Genomic DNA, 13,412 nt, shown 5'->3' with positions numbered 1-13,412 from the left:
TTTTCATTTTAAACTTTTTCTAGCATGTGAAACATTTTCTTTCTGAATAACTAACAAAGACACACAACCTATGTCAGATTATAAGTGTTTTAAGATGCATTCACGTGCTCTCGGAAATGTGATAATTCCCACTTCAACCCGGAAATAATTTATGGAAAGGTGCTCTCTGTTATCAGAAACGTTTTAATGCTAGTAAATCATCAGTAACATCAAGGTTTTAATGTCACTAAATCATTTTAATGGTAATAAATCCGGACTCGGGAATTTCCGAGAACACGCGCTCGTTTCATGCCTTGCGTTTTATTTATCATAAAGCTTTCTTGGAAATTGGAAACAATTCCTTATTTCCTTTGTTTATTAATATTGGGTAAATTGATGAGTTTTTATTTATTCGTTGTAACGATATGACCCATCGAACGTGTTTTTACTTTATTAAAACTCATCAAAATAAGTGAAACAAGTTTGTTTTATTAGTTTAACAACTTCTTCACTGTAGTCAAGAATTAATGTAGAAAAGTGAAATTAATCTAACAATCTGATACGATTAAAAAATTAAATCTGAAACATTTGTAGTGTTTAAATACAACACTCAAAATATACAAAATATACACATAAATTTGATCACATTTCTTCTTTTAACATGATCTTCATGTGACGTGTAGTGTGTGCTGAAGTGTGCATGCTGCATACTAGCTGTGATATTTGCTTTTGTTTATCTGCCACACAAGATTCATGTACTTTTTCAATCACTTGCTATTGGAAGACTTCTTCTCTCTTTCATATATTTAAGTGGGCTAATAAAAATGACACAACACAAACACTTTTTATATACAGTTTTATTGCGGAGTTTATACACCAACATGGACTTTTAAGAGATGTCCTTATAGTTTCATCACTTTGACTTGACAAAAACTTAAACAATTGAGTATAGTGCAATGATACATATTTGAAGATCATTTGAACGTACCTGTATATCCGTCTGGAAGCGATGATGTCATCGTCCTCTGCTGATGGTCAGTGGCTGCGTCGCTGCCCTCCAGGGAAGGCAGTAGGTTGTATAGTTACCTCCTGATGGGGCAAAATCACTACCCTGAAACCACACAACCTACTACCTCACCCTGTACGAACATCAGGAGTGCACAAAACCATCCCGTAATTAAGCCATTCGTTTATAAATCCAGCCACACGCCAACCAATGACACATTTCACACGTGTGAGTCATTCACTTTTAATGAGGAATCAAGTTGTTTCAGTGATGGATGAGGTTTATTTTTTAGGCTGCTGAGATGTTTTACATCCGCCTGGCGTGATGACGATGATGATGAAGATATTACAGCCTCTTCAGGAAAGACAGTAAGTTGTATAGTTATCTAACAGGAAGTGTATCACCCCACAACTATACAACCTACTACCTCACCCCAAAGGACTGATGAACAGACCTCTGAACTGCTTCCTTCCGCTTGTGAAGGTTATGACATAAAACAAGCATCGAAAACTTCAATATTCTCTGATTCTCTCTTCTGATGTTTCCAGATCATCTCCTCTTACCATCCAATCATAGAGACCAATGGATGACATTAAGCCCCGCCCTACATTTTGTCCTCATTAAAGTCCTGTCAGAAATGTGTCAGACGTCATCATGAGTTAAATGGTTTGCAACTTTATGTTGATTCTCATGAAATCCCCTTCCTGTGATCCATATTTAATCCTCGTCTTCTGTCCCTTCTTCAGTCTGTTTCTGCACATTTGTCCTAAAGAGAGAAAACAACAACATAAAAAACACATTAATGTCTTTATCTGCAGATTTTCTTCAGGAGTGGCTCAGGTTTGTGTTGTTGTTTTCTATTTAATTATTATATGCATTAATAACAAATTAGCATGTTAGAAATACAAATTTTGCAATCTCTCTGTGATGTCATTTCCTGCTATATAGTTTCGTGTCACGGTAATAACATTGACTATGATTCGGCAGATAAACTAATGTTTTAGATCGGAGAACGACCTCACTGCTTATTTTAAACACAATATTAATGGCAAATGTTTTTTTCTACATTTAAAAAAGGAATTGATTTTAAATTGCTACACTGCAAAAAACGACATTCTTGCTAAGTGTTTTTGTCTAGTTTTGTAGTACAAATATTTAAACATTCCTAAAGAGAGATGCACTTTCTTGACTAGAAAGGTGACCGAAGATATTTATTCTCTTTTTTAGGAGAAAAATGTAAGAATTAAGTTAGTTTACGGTAAAAACAAGCAAAAAAATCTGCCAATGGGGTGAGAAAGATAAACTTGAATTTAGTTTGACCTTTTACTCAAGTACCAAATTCAAGTTTATTTTTTGGCTTATCATTTTATCATTTAAAACATGCTTAATAAGAAATGTCATTTTTGTAATGTAGGTTTTAGCTCAACTGGTAGAGCGTTGCGTTAGCAACAGTGTTGGGTAAGTTACTCTGAAAAAGTAATGAATTACTAGTTACGAATTGCATATTCAGTACAGAGATTAGATTACTGTTCAAATTACTCTCTCCATAAATTATTAAATTAGGTATAACTATTTAATTTCTATATCTTCTAAAACTATATCAAACTTGATTAGTTAAGTGATTCAAGGATAGACATGAAAGACTCTTTTAGTTCATTCAAATAAATAATATAAAACTACATAAAGTAATTATTAATTACTATAAATAAATACCTATGTAAAAATGTATAGGATAAAGCAATGTAAGTCGCTTTGGATAAAAGCGTCTGCCAAATGCATAAATGTAAATGTAAATATTAACAGACTAAAGTGTTACATATGTGAGAAAGAGACAGTAATGCATGTGTTTTAAAGTAACACTTAGAATTTCAATGTCAATTCCACTATTGTATACATCACATAGTATTTAGTTCAATTACATCTGAAGTAGCTGTAATTCAATAAGTAACCCTTACTTTACTTTTTTAAAGCGGAAAGTAATTAAATTGCAGTAACTGATTACTTAATTACTTAGTAACTAGTTACACCCAACACTGGTTAGCAAGATGAAGGTTGTGGGTTTGATTTCAGGAAACACAAATACAAATAAGTAACTTTGGCTAAAGCGTCTGCCTAAAACAAAACATTCAATCAAAAACATTCGACAGAGAAGTCTCCGTCTGTATCAACACACATTTACTGTAGCACTATCGCTATAAAGGATGAACACTTCTTAATCCGTCTTAGCAGACAACGAAAGATCTCTGTAGATACCCAAGCCGTCCTGTAATCAGGTCTTGGGCACGTCCTCGTGCCGGCCCCAAGGGGCCCCAGGTGCAGACGGGAGAAATGCAGACAGCTGAGTGTGCTCGGCAGATAAATAGGGCATGAGAGGCTCTGCCGGAGCACAGGTTAACAGGGCACAGCCCTGAAGCGCCTATTTATAAACGCCGACAGCTCCTGTTCCAGATGTGCGGGGGCCGCGAGGCTAGCGTCTGGGGTTGGGGGAGGGTCAACAAGGACATCACGAACCCTCCGCGATCTGTCAGTCTGACAGCGTTAAGAAATGTTTGAGACCCCGTTTTTGAAAAGAAAGTGCCAGTATTCTTTAGTATTTACTAGCATAGTAAACTGTAGTAACATTCCTAAATCTTGTTCTACTTTTATGCCTTACCATAGTAAATGTTAAAGTAAACTACAATATTTACCACAATTTACTTTGTTACTATAGTTAATACTATAGAATGCTATATTATTTAAGTCAATCATAGTAAATAGCACAATATTTATTAATGTTTACAGCAGTTTACCAAGGTTGACATTATACTATACTACAGTAAATAGATAAGTGTATCAATTCACTATAGTTAATACTACATAATGCTACAATTTATGACAGTTTACTATAGTACATAGTACTGCATACTATTTTACTACCGCTCACTTTGGAAAATGTTAACGTATACTATAGTTAATACTACAGAATACAACAGTATTTACTAGAGTTTGAGTGTACAGTAAACCAAACTACTTACTCCAGTTTACTATGGTAAATATTAAAGTATACTTCAGTATATACCACAGTTTATCAATCCACTATAGTTAATACTACAAATTCTATAGTGTGCTACAATTAACTACAGTTTACTATACTGTACTTAATGTTGTAGTTAAATATAAATAAGTAAATATCAAAGTATACTACAGTACATTTCACAGTGTGTCAATTTATTATAGTCAATACTACAAAATACTATAGTGTGCTACAGTCAGTTTACTATAGTAAATATAAAAGTATACTACAATATTCAGAACAGTTTACTGTAGTAAATACTCAAAGAGTGTTTGTTCAAGTCTTCATTTCCTCTCCATTTCATGTCAGTCTGCAGTCTAGAAGAAACAATGAAGATTGTGGTGTAAACATCACACACAGGGCAGGGGGTCAAACCTCCGTAAAACCAAACGCACAAAAGAGCAGACAATGATTGTCAATATAATAAATGTTGTTAAGCAGATTCTGCATATTCCAATACTCTCGACACAAGACAATATGCCTGCGGGAGGGTCTTCGGCGGGGAGCTCGAGGAGCTGAGGAATGTGGAGCAATGATCAATCAATGACGGCCGGATCAGGTTCTCATGTACAGTCACACAATGCTCAGGAATCCGGCGGAGCTCGACCACCTGCCCTGATTTCCTCACAAGCTTGTCTTTCATGCAGCCCTTTCCGCATTTGTTCATCGTTTCCTGAACGTTCAACATATACCATCGGTTGTGACCTATAAGACAATGGTCAGCAGAGGCTCTCTGCCAAAGCAGACCCGCTGGGTGCGAACATGAGCTGGCACTCGAGTCAGTTTTCCAGCGCCGTGCCGTAGCCTGAACTGAACCGTTATCGTCCGTTGTAACTGATACAATGTGAAAAAGAGCTGCAGTGACGGCTAGAGAAGACTTATGGGGAGATGATGTGGTCAAAGGCTCTTTGAGTTCACCTCCTGTATTCATGAAGCCAACAGCTGCATCCTGTTATTAAAACTCAATATTAACCTCTGCCAACAACACCTAACAAACCAACTCAACTCATTCACTCACTTCACTCCTTCTATGCACTCTACTAACCTTACAAAATCCTGCTCTTAAACTAAAACAAGTAACTTCTTCGTTAAAAGATATTTAAGTATACTTGCATTATACTATTATACTATAAGTCTATTTGCTCTAAACTTGAATACTGACTCTTTTGATGATGATGTACTTGTAAAATGAGGTATTCTAAGGCCCAATCCCAAATCTATTTTATACCCCTTCACCTACCCCTCGCCCTTTTTCCTTACCCCTTGAAACAAAGTGGCAAGGGGAAGGGCTAAAAAAATTCCCCTAAGAAATGGGACCATGGATCACTCCCTCCGTCCGGGTGGGAATTCGGAGGCTAATCGTGAACAGACATCCTGGTCTGTTGGCCGCATTGATAGGAGGCTCGGAGCGCGTTCTCCAGAGACGCCCCTGGTTACAATCACTGTTTTGTATTTGTATATGTTGCGGATCTATCGTGCAATCAGTAATGTGGTTTATTAGCTAAATTTAGCGACTTTTTATTAGCATTCCAAGGATTCAAGACCAATAAATTTAACATAGAGAAGAAGATTATTCGTTGTTTAGGGGCGATTCACACTTTGAGTGATTTGCACGTGCAAGTTCTTTTTTACATGTACACACGCAGCAGGCTTTCAAATCCTAAATAAAGGCTTACATTATACTTGCATGAGCAGCCATATTGGAAAATTTCATACCCCTTTGTTTGAAGTGAGGTCCTGAAAAATCTTCATTTGAATGGCTATATGGCCCTTACCCAGAGCCATTGAGAGAGAGAGTTCAGCCAACGGAAGTCCAAAAGGCTGGAGCGTCACATGATTCATGGAGCCTTCAGATAGTTTCAGGAAGTTATGTTTTCTCTTTAAATGCTCATTATTTTCTTCATTAAATGGCTTTCGTCTTTAAATGGGTTAAAAGTTTACCTCAGTTGGTCTGTTTAGTCGCATCTCCATGCGTTACTTGTAACTTCCGGGAACTATTGAGAGCCTCCATGAAACGTTCCATTTAAGTCAACAAAGTTGACTCAACTCTCTCTTTCAGTGGCTCTGCCTTTACCCTTCCAACCAAAAGAGAATCACGACAGAATGTCTAGTGTCTCTTTTGTCAGAAAGGGATAGAAATGGGATTGGGCCTAAGTATATACAGTACTTCAAAGTGTACTTTCATTAAAAAAAGAGCTACTAAACAATCAGTACACCTATAAGTTCCCTTGAAGTACTTTTTTTTTAAGATGTTGTTTAAATCAAACACTGGACAAAAATAGTTGTGATTCTTTTGCAGAAAAACAATCATTTCTACAGCAATCTTTCCACCTTCACTGATCGAAACAGCAACTGGGTTTCTGCCACGTTGAGCGGGCGGTTGTTACACATCTCTCGTGTCTTGTGATACAGAGAGTTTACATACTGATGGCAAAGTCATTAGCGCAGACCCCGCGTGTGCCCCCCGCCACGGCCAGACAGAAATGCATCTGTTGCTATACTATTATTAGTACGCTGAGAACAGAACGCGGCCCTCCGTCAGGCCACTGGCGCGAGAGCAGACGCCCCTTAACCTTAAACTCCTGCATCTGACAATATCACAGCTCTGTCCTCCTTCAAAAACACTCAAGAGATTCTCATCCCTACATCCTTTAAAGGCACACTACAAAACAAAGAGTTGAATGTTTTCTGTTGCTGAATTGGCATTTCATGGTGCTTGCAACACTAAGGTCACGAGTCCAACTGAGTTTTTATCTGGTCCTCAAAAGAAGCCTGTGACCCCTTTTGGAGGTTTGCGCCCTTACACAAACCCACGCTTAAACCGTCCTCTCAGAACCCATTTCACCTTCAAAGAGCGCTTCTGCAGATTTTCCTGACGTACACGAGCGCGTCCTGCTGCGAGAGATCCCACGCCACGCCATCAGGCCATCTGCTCGCTGGAAATGTGGGAAGACAGCGGCCCATGGGAGAGGAACTCATCACCGCACCTAACACGAGAGAGAGAAATTTGTGATCTTACAGGAGGACTTTTGGACATTTGTGCGCAGTTATGTAATGAAGTTCATTAAACATTTCTCTCAAGCAATATGGCGGGTGTTTGATGCCAAAAGCAGCGTTACAAAGTATAAACAAGTACTGAAAAGCGTCTTATGAAATTAGGTTTTACTGTGCTTTCATGCAATAAATTACGAATGTTAAATCTGCCCTGAAAAAACACCGTTGTAAGATTTCTATACCAGTGTTGGGTATAACTAGTTACTAAGTAATTCGTTACTATAATTTAATTACTTTTCCCTTGAAAAGTAAAGTATTAATCTTTACGTAATTTAATTACAGTTACTTCTGAAGTAATTAATCTAAATACTTTGTGTAATATATGTGTGTGCAATAGTGGACTTGACATTAAATTCAAAGTCTAACTTTAAAATCCATGCTTTATAATTCTCACATTTGTAAACTTTGCTCAGTTAATGAGAGATTATTCTTTTGTCACATTCTCTCAGATGTCAAACAAAAGACCCTTAACATCGATGCTTTCTGCTGCGTGCAGATGTAAATATGTCTTTACCTCAACGTTTGAGGATTTAGAACGAAGCTGTCTCTACTGTTTGTGTACCGAAAAATGATTTTAACTGCTGCTGTTTGTGATATATGTGATTGTAAAATGCAAAGATTTAAAGATTTTAATGTGATCAGAGCGACGCTGCTGAATGCTCACATTCTATACGTACTGAAGAAATACTAATGAAACCTGAACTTCATCTATATAAAAGATGTATTTTATAAAAATATTTTATAAAGACATCTATTCTAGAATATTAAATTAATGACGAAGATGCTCTCATAGCACCTGCACCCTACATCCCATCACAGATAAAAGTAACTAGTGGGCGGGACTCAGATGTCCATCATCATCATCATCATCAAATCTGCAGAATATGTCCACAGTGGACAGAAGGTGTGTATAAATGAGTTCATTACTTATTTGTGTTCTGCTCCAGTGTTGAAGTGTCAGGGCTTTTGCTCTAGGGGGCGCCACAATCAGGTAAAGTAACAGAAATGTGAACCCCACCGAACGCATCAATCTGATTTAGTTTATTTATTATTATCCTACTATCTTAATCTATCTGAATCATCCTGAAAGGCAGAAATAAAATGGTTCCTTCATAAATGACACAAATAAAACAACAAAGGAAATGAATTTGTTTCTCACAAACAGGAAACACTGTTTGACCTCGAACTTCATCTTGAAGTTAAGAGGTCAAAGGTCAAGTTTACATGCTGTTTGTTTACGTAACATAAAAGTTTAATCATTGCAGAACATCACTGATTGAAGTAGAGTGATCACATGTATTTGTTTATTTTAATTCTATAAAAAAATCATGAAATGTGATTGTGATAGTAAAGAATTTAAAGGAAGTGAATGAAATAATTAATAATATTTGTTCTGACCAGTGCAGGGCTGCTTCAGTTCATCTCAGACGTCTCTTCCTCTCCCTTAAGAAAAAAAGATGAAATGTGTTTTATTCTTTTGTCTTTGGTAAGTTGTTCATATCGTCAATATTTCTGTTATTTATGTGTTTGTGTACTTGATTCATGGTGGTTGAAAAATGTAAAATCTTCTCAATTTTTTTTACGATTTTAAACAGTAAAATGAAGCGCAGGGATATGAATAATTATGTTCAATTGATCACTAGAGCAGATTATTTGTGTGAATTATTGATCAAAGATCACCATAAAATGAAGTAATTAGTGATTATTAACCGTCTGATATTTACAGTACAGAATATCTCAAACACGCTTTCATTAATGTAAATAAAGACATATTCATCACGTTTATTTAAGAAAGAAATATAACCAATATAAAATGTCATATTATCAAAAAAAAGCCTCAAGAAAACACAAATAAAAAATCATAGATATTTAGAACACCTACTAAATCCAATCTGAACACGTTTACATAGAAAAACAATTAAGTAACAAAGACATAATATTTTATACAAGTAGCCTATTTATAAATCAATATATTGTGAAACACATTTTTTTACATGTTGTAAAGTGCACAGATGTACTGCTTCAAGATATTTGAATAAGAGTCATTTTCACATATTTTAATTCAAGAAAGATTCATATTATTTTGAGCCTGTAACATTGTAATATATAAACTTTAAGTTGAAGAACTGTTATTTTAAAAACAGTTGTTGTGCAGTGCGAGAGTTTGAGAATGAAAGAGAAATACATCCGCATGTTTTGGTAAAAACTTTTTCAGTGAATCATTTTGTATTTTACTTCAGAATCATTTGAGTGACTTCTTTATGTACATGGCTGAGTGCGTACACACACACACACACATGTTTAGAGAATACTGCTAAAAGATGAGAAGACGTGTAAAATTGTGCCACTAACAAGTGTTCAACAAACTTTACAATGGATTATCAGACGCTAAATTATCCAATAAACATGTCAGCAAACACCAATGATTCCCACGTGCTGAACCTTTTAAAGGTTAAGAAGTATGCATTCATGTATAAAACAACAGAATATTAGAAAGTTAGAATATACAGTAGCCTGTAAATGTGTTTGTGTGTATCCGTCTTTCAATATTATTGTCATAAAACACATTACATTTAGATAAAACAACAAACACAAAATGCAAGAAAATAAATATCCTGCTGAACATAAAGAAATATGTTGTATATTGTTATTCTGGGATTAACTCTGTTCTTGTGTCTGTAGTTTGGTTAACACACACAGAAACGTTCCTAATAATTTACACTGCGACTGGAAAAGTAAGACAAATACTTGAAATTCTTTACCATTCTTGTTTAATGTTAAGTTTGTTAGAAACTACAAGCACACAAACATGCACAAGAACACACACAAACTTATCACACACACTTTTTTTTGCTTTTATGTAGTTATATAATTAATACGGACTATATACTGTATGTGTGTGTGTTTAGACTCTATATACATTTAAAATGCAGAATATTTATAATATCTCTGCACATATTTATTGTGCAGTCCTAGAATTAAAAACAAGCACTCTTTGCTTTATTTATGAATCAAACAATGATTCCCTCAGTACAACATGTGTGTATATTTATAAGTCAGAACATTAGTGAAACACACACAAAAAGGGATCTTAGATTGCTTATTGATGATAAAGAACATTAATGATGAATGTACATTTAAATATACATTTTTAACCTTATCTATAAAACATAAAGACTTAACCAAAATGGAGGATTTCCACCTCACACACTGGAACTTAAGGTGTCCCCAGTGTGTGTGTGTGTGTGTGAGAGAGAGAAAGAATCAGTTATATATAAAAAGTATTAAAAAAATGTAATATTAAAATATTTTTGGGTATGCTATATTTGTCCTATGGAATGTTGTATTTTGAAGAGGTTTTTTACTTTTGTCACTGTGTGTGTCTGTGTGTGTTTAGTTCATTTCACTTGAACAAAATTGTCCAGACACGTTTGTTTAATATGACAAAACAAGGACGTCTATAGACAGTCGATATATTAATATATTTGCTTATTGTGTGTTAACTGTGAGTTTAATATACAAAAAATCTACAGTATTCTCCTCATTCAGATAATGTAAGTGAAGATGTTTGCGCAGGGTTAACACGTGCAGCATCTTCTCAACCTTTCAAGCTTTTCTATTCTGATGACATTTTCATTTTTAATTAGTTTTGTCAAAAAAAACTTGCAAAGTCAGCAAAACCGATGATAACTGTTAAATTTCTGTCTCTTTCTCTCTCCCTCTCTCTCTCTCTCTCTCTCTCTCTCACACACACACACACACACACACACACACGAAAGGCCACAATCTGGAAAACCAATCAAACAATTCCACAACCGCAATTAAAGTCATAAGAAGAGAATTCGATTTGAAGTCATAAATCTACAGCAGCTCTATCACAACACACCCGTCTCTCAGATCAATAATACAAGACCACATGTATTTAATAAATTAAAATCTCAAATATCTATCAATATATAATCAAGATATTTGAATTTGGCTCATTCTCTTAAATTAATTCAGGCATTATTATTTATTTAAATTATTCTTTGACACAGAATAACCATTTATTGCATGCAGACGTGTTAAATATATTTAAGATTTAGAGATAAGGCTTTATATTAACAATAAACGTATATGTATTTTTGTAAAGATTTCATCTTGATGCAAACCATTGGTGGAATACATTCCTATTACTTACTGCACAAAATAACTATTTATAAGTCTAATAAAAAATGCAAGAAAAACGTACATGAAAATACAGTCTGTTTCACAATCAAATCATCAAAGGCCTACAGAGATTCAGACCCAACACAAAGAGTTCAGTCAGACGTCTCGTCCTCGATTATAATTCAGAAGAAATATGTCCTGATGTTTCACTAAAACTGCAATCTGCCTTCTGAAGTTCAATTAACGCAATAAATGAAAATCGTAACCCTGATGATAATATCAGCATTAGCACACTTCTGAAAATGCTGAGTGTGAAATATTATTTGTGTTTATTGCAGAAGTGTTTCATTCATGCGATCCAGACATTTCATAGAACATCCTCAGTATTCGCTGTCTCCGAATCAACTTCCTAATCGATGTAAAACCGCAAAATAACTCAACATTTTCTGGGGAAGTTTGCCGGATCAGTTTAGTCTGGTGTATGTTGGTTTTAACTACAAACAGTACTCACCGATCTATCCAAAAGGTTCCTGAAATCCTCAGACGGCCCTGTGCAGAACACGAGAGAGAAGAGCTCTGAGCTCCATCTGTCCGGAGCAAGACCCGTGCGGACCCTCGGTCGAGCTCACGGCCGCTCCGCCGGAACAAAAGGAGGCCTCTGGGGTGTCTATGAGGCGTGTGTAAACCCCGTCTGCAGAACGCTGAATGATGCGTGTTAGCAAACACACAATTAGCGTGTCTGCCGTATGCAAATGGTGCCTCGGTTACCACCACTCATGCGAGGCCTGAGAAACATTTACCAAGCTGGACCCCCACCACCACAACCATCATCATCATCTCCGGCAAACCTCTTCCTTCAGTATCCTAGTTTTCCGTCTCAAGCACCTGAAATGTTTTGTTTCGGAAGGTGTTTTGCAGCTTTCTTCAGAAGTTGTGCGAGTTTGAGCGAAGGAGGAATCCTCTTCGCCCCCCACATGAGTCTCCAACATGCTGCGGATCACCTCCACGCTCGCAGGTTTTTTTCTCGTCGCCTTTTGTGAACAATTGGCACCTGTCCCAGAGAAGAGCTCCGGCACGGCACAACTCCCTCGAGGAGACTCTGCCGCGGGTCTGTACTTCCAAAACGCGGGCAAATCCTTCAGAGCGACGCTCGGGCCTCTGGCGCTTCACTGGGATGGCGGTTTGGGGTGCAGGAACGCTCCGTCCTCCCGCTCACCCGCTCACTGAAACGCAACATTCTAAAAAGCAACGTGGCCTACAAAGTCGCTAAAAACATCACGGTTGGTTATTCGCTGCAAACGCTGGCTCAGGTGCATGGAAAAAACGCAGCAATGTGCTGGACAACAGGAACGTGTTGGCAGGTCTGGGGTGGGCTGTGGTACGGCTCTCGTCCCCTCTCTCTCTCTCTCCCTCCGCTGGGATCGCTACTCGAGAGGCCCCACGGCAGCAAAGCAGCTCTGTTTTTTCCTTTTTTCCTTCTCTTTCTCTAAACTGGTCTCCAGCACTCAGTCCCCACCTCACACACAGCTTAAAGACAGAAGAGACTGGGAATCCGAACGAGTACGGAAAGCGAAAGACAGAGAGAGAAAGAGAGAGAGAGAGAGGGGAGGGGTAAATGAAACAGGAGACATACAGAAGAGAAACTCCTCATCACTCGTCCCACATGGCCTTGCACTTCAGAGAGAGAGAGAGAGAGAAAGAAATAAAGAGAGAAGTGGGAGGGTGGAGAAAGTCCAGAGCAGGAGGAGAAAAACGAGAGAGAGACACTCCTCCCCCAGCACGCAGACGCAGTGTGTTCTCTCTCTCTCTCTCTCTCTCTCTCTTACACACACACGGATAATCCCACCAGAGACAGAGAGTGTGCTGTGTGATTTTCAGAGCGTTTCTAAAGAACCTTAAAGGTAATCTTAGGTCAAACATATATGTTTCTTCTACAGTCTGTTATTGTACATAATCCAAGGTAGGAGATCATGTAAACATTTTGTCAACACGCTAAGCGGTACCCTGAATTAACAAGGCCATGCTTATGGGAGGATTAAAGCAAGGGAGAGAATGACCAACAACACTTTTTTTTAAAAGACGGAGAGTTATTGGTTGGTCGAATAAATGCGGAACAGGTGTGTTTTGAGCTGTTTTTTAAAAGTCGTCAATGATGCTGCAGCAAGGGGTGAA

General features: G+C 37.2%; 1 long non-coding RNA gene across 1 annotated transcript; it reads right to left on the bottom strand.

The window, feature by feature from the left end:
* Positions 1-818: 818 nt before the first annotated feature.
* On the bottom strand, positions 819-13,113 carry LOC130413769 (uncharacterized). The gene is made up of 4 exons (XR_008905534.1): positions 11,752-13,113; positions 8,490-8,534; positions 6,883-7,024; positions 819-1,751 (listed from the first exon to the last, which is right to left on the bottom strand). It is a non-coding gene; the product is annotated as an uncharacterized LOC130413769 (long non-coding RNA).
* Positions 13,114-13,412: the final 299 nt, after the last annotated feature.

The sequence above is a fragment of the Triplophysa dalaica genome, chromosome 24 (genome assembly GCF_015846415.1).
Source record: "Triplophysa dalaica isolate WHDGS20190420 chromosome 24, ASM1584641v1, whole genome shotgun sequence".
In the NCBI taxonomy this organism is placed as follows: domain Eukaryota; kingdom Metazoa; phylum Chordata; class Actinopteri; order Cypriniformes; family Nemacheilidae; genus Triplophysa; species Triplophysa dalaica.
This window is presented reverse-complemented; position numbering and strand designations above follow the sequence as displayed.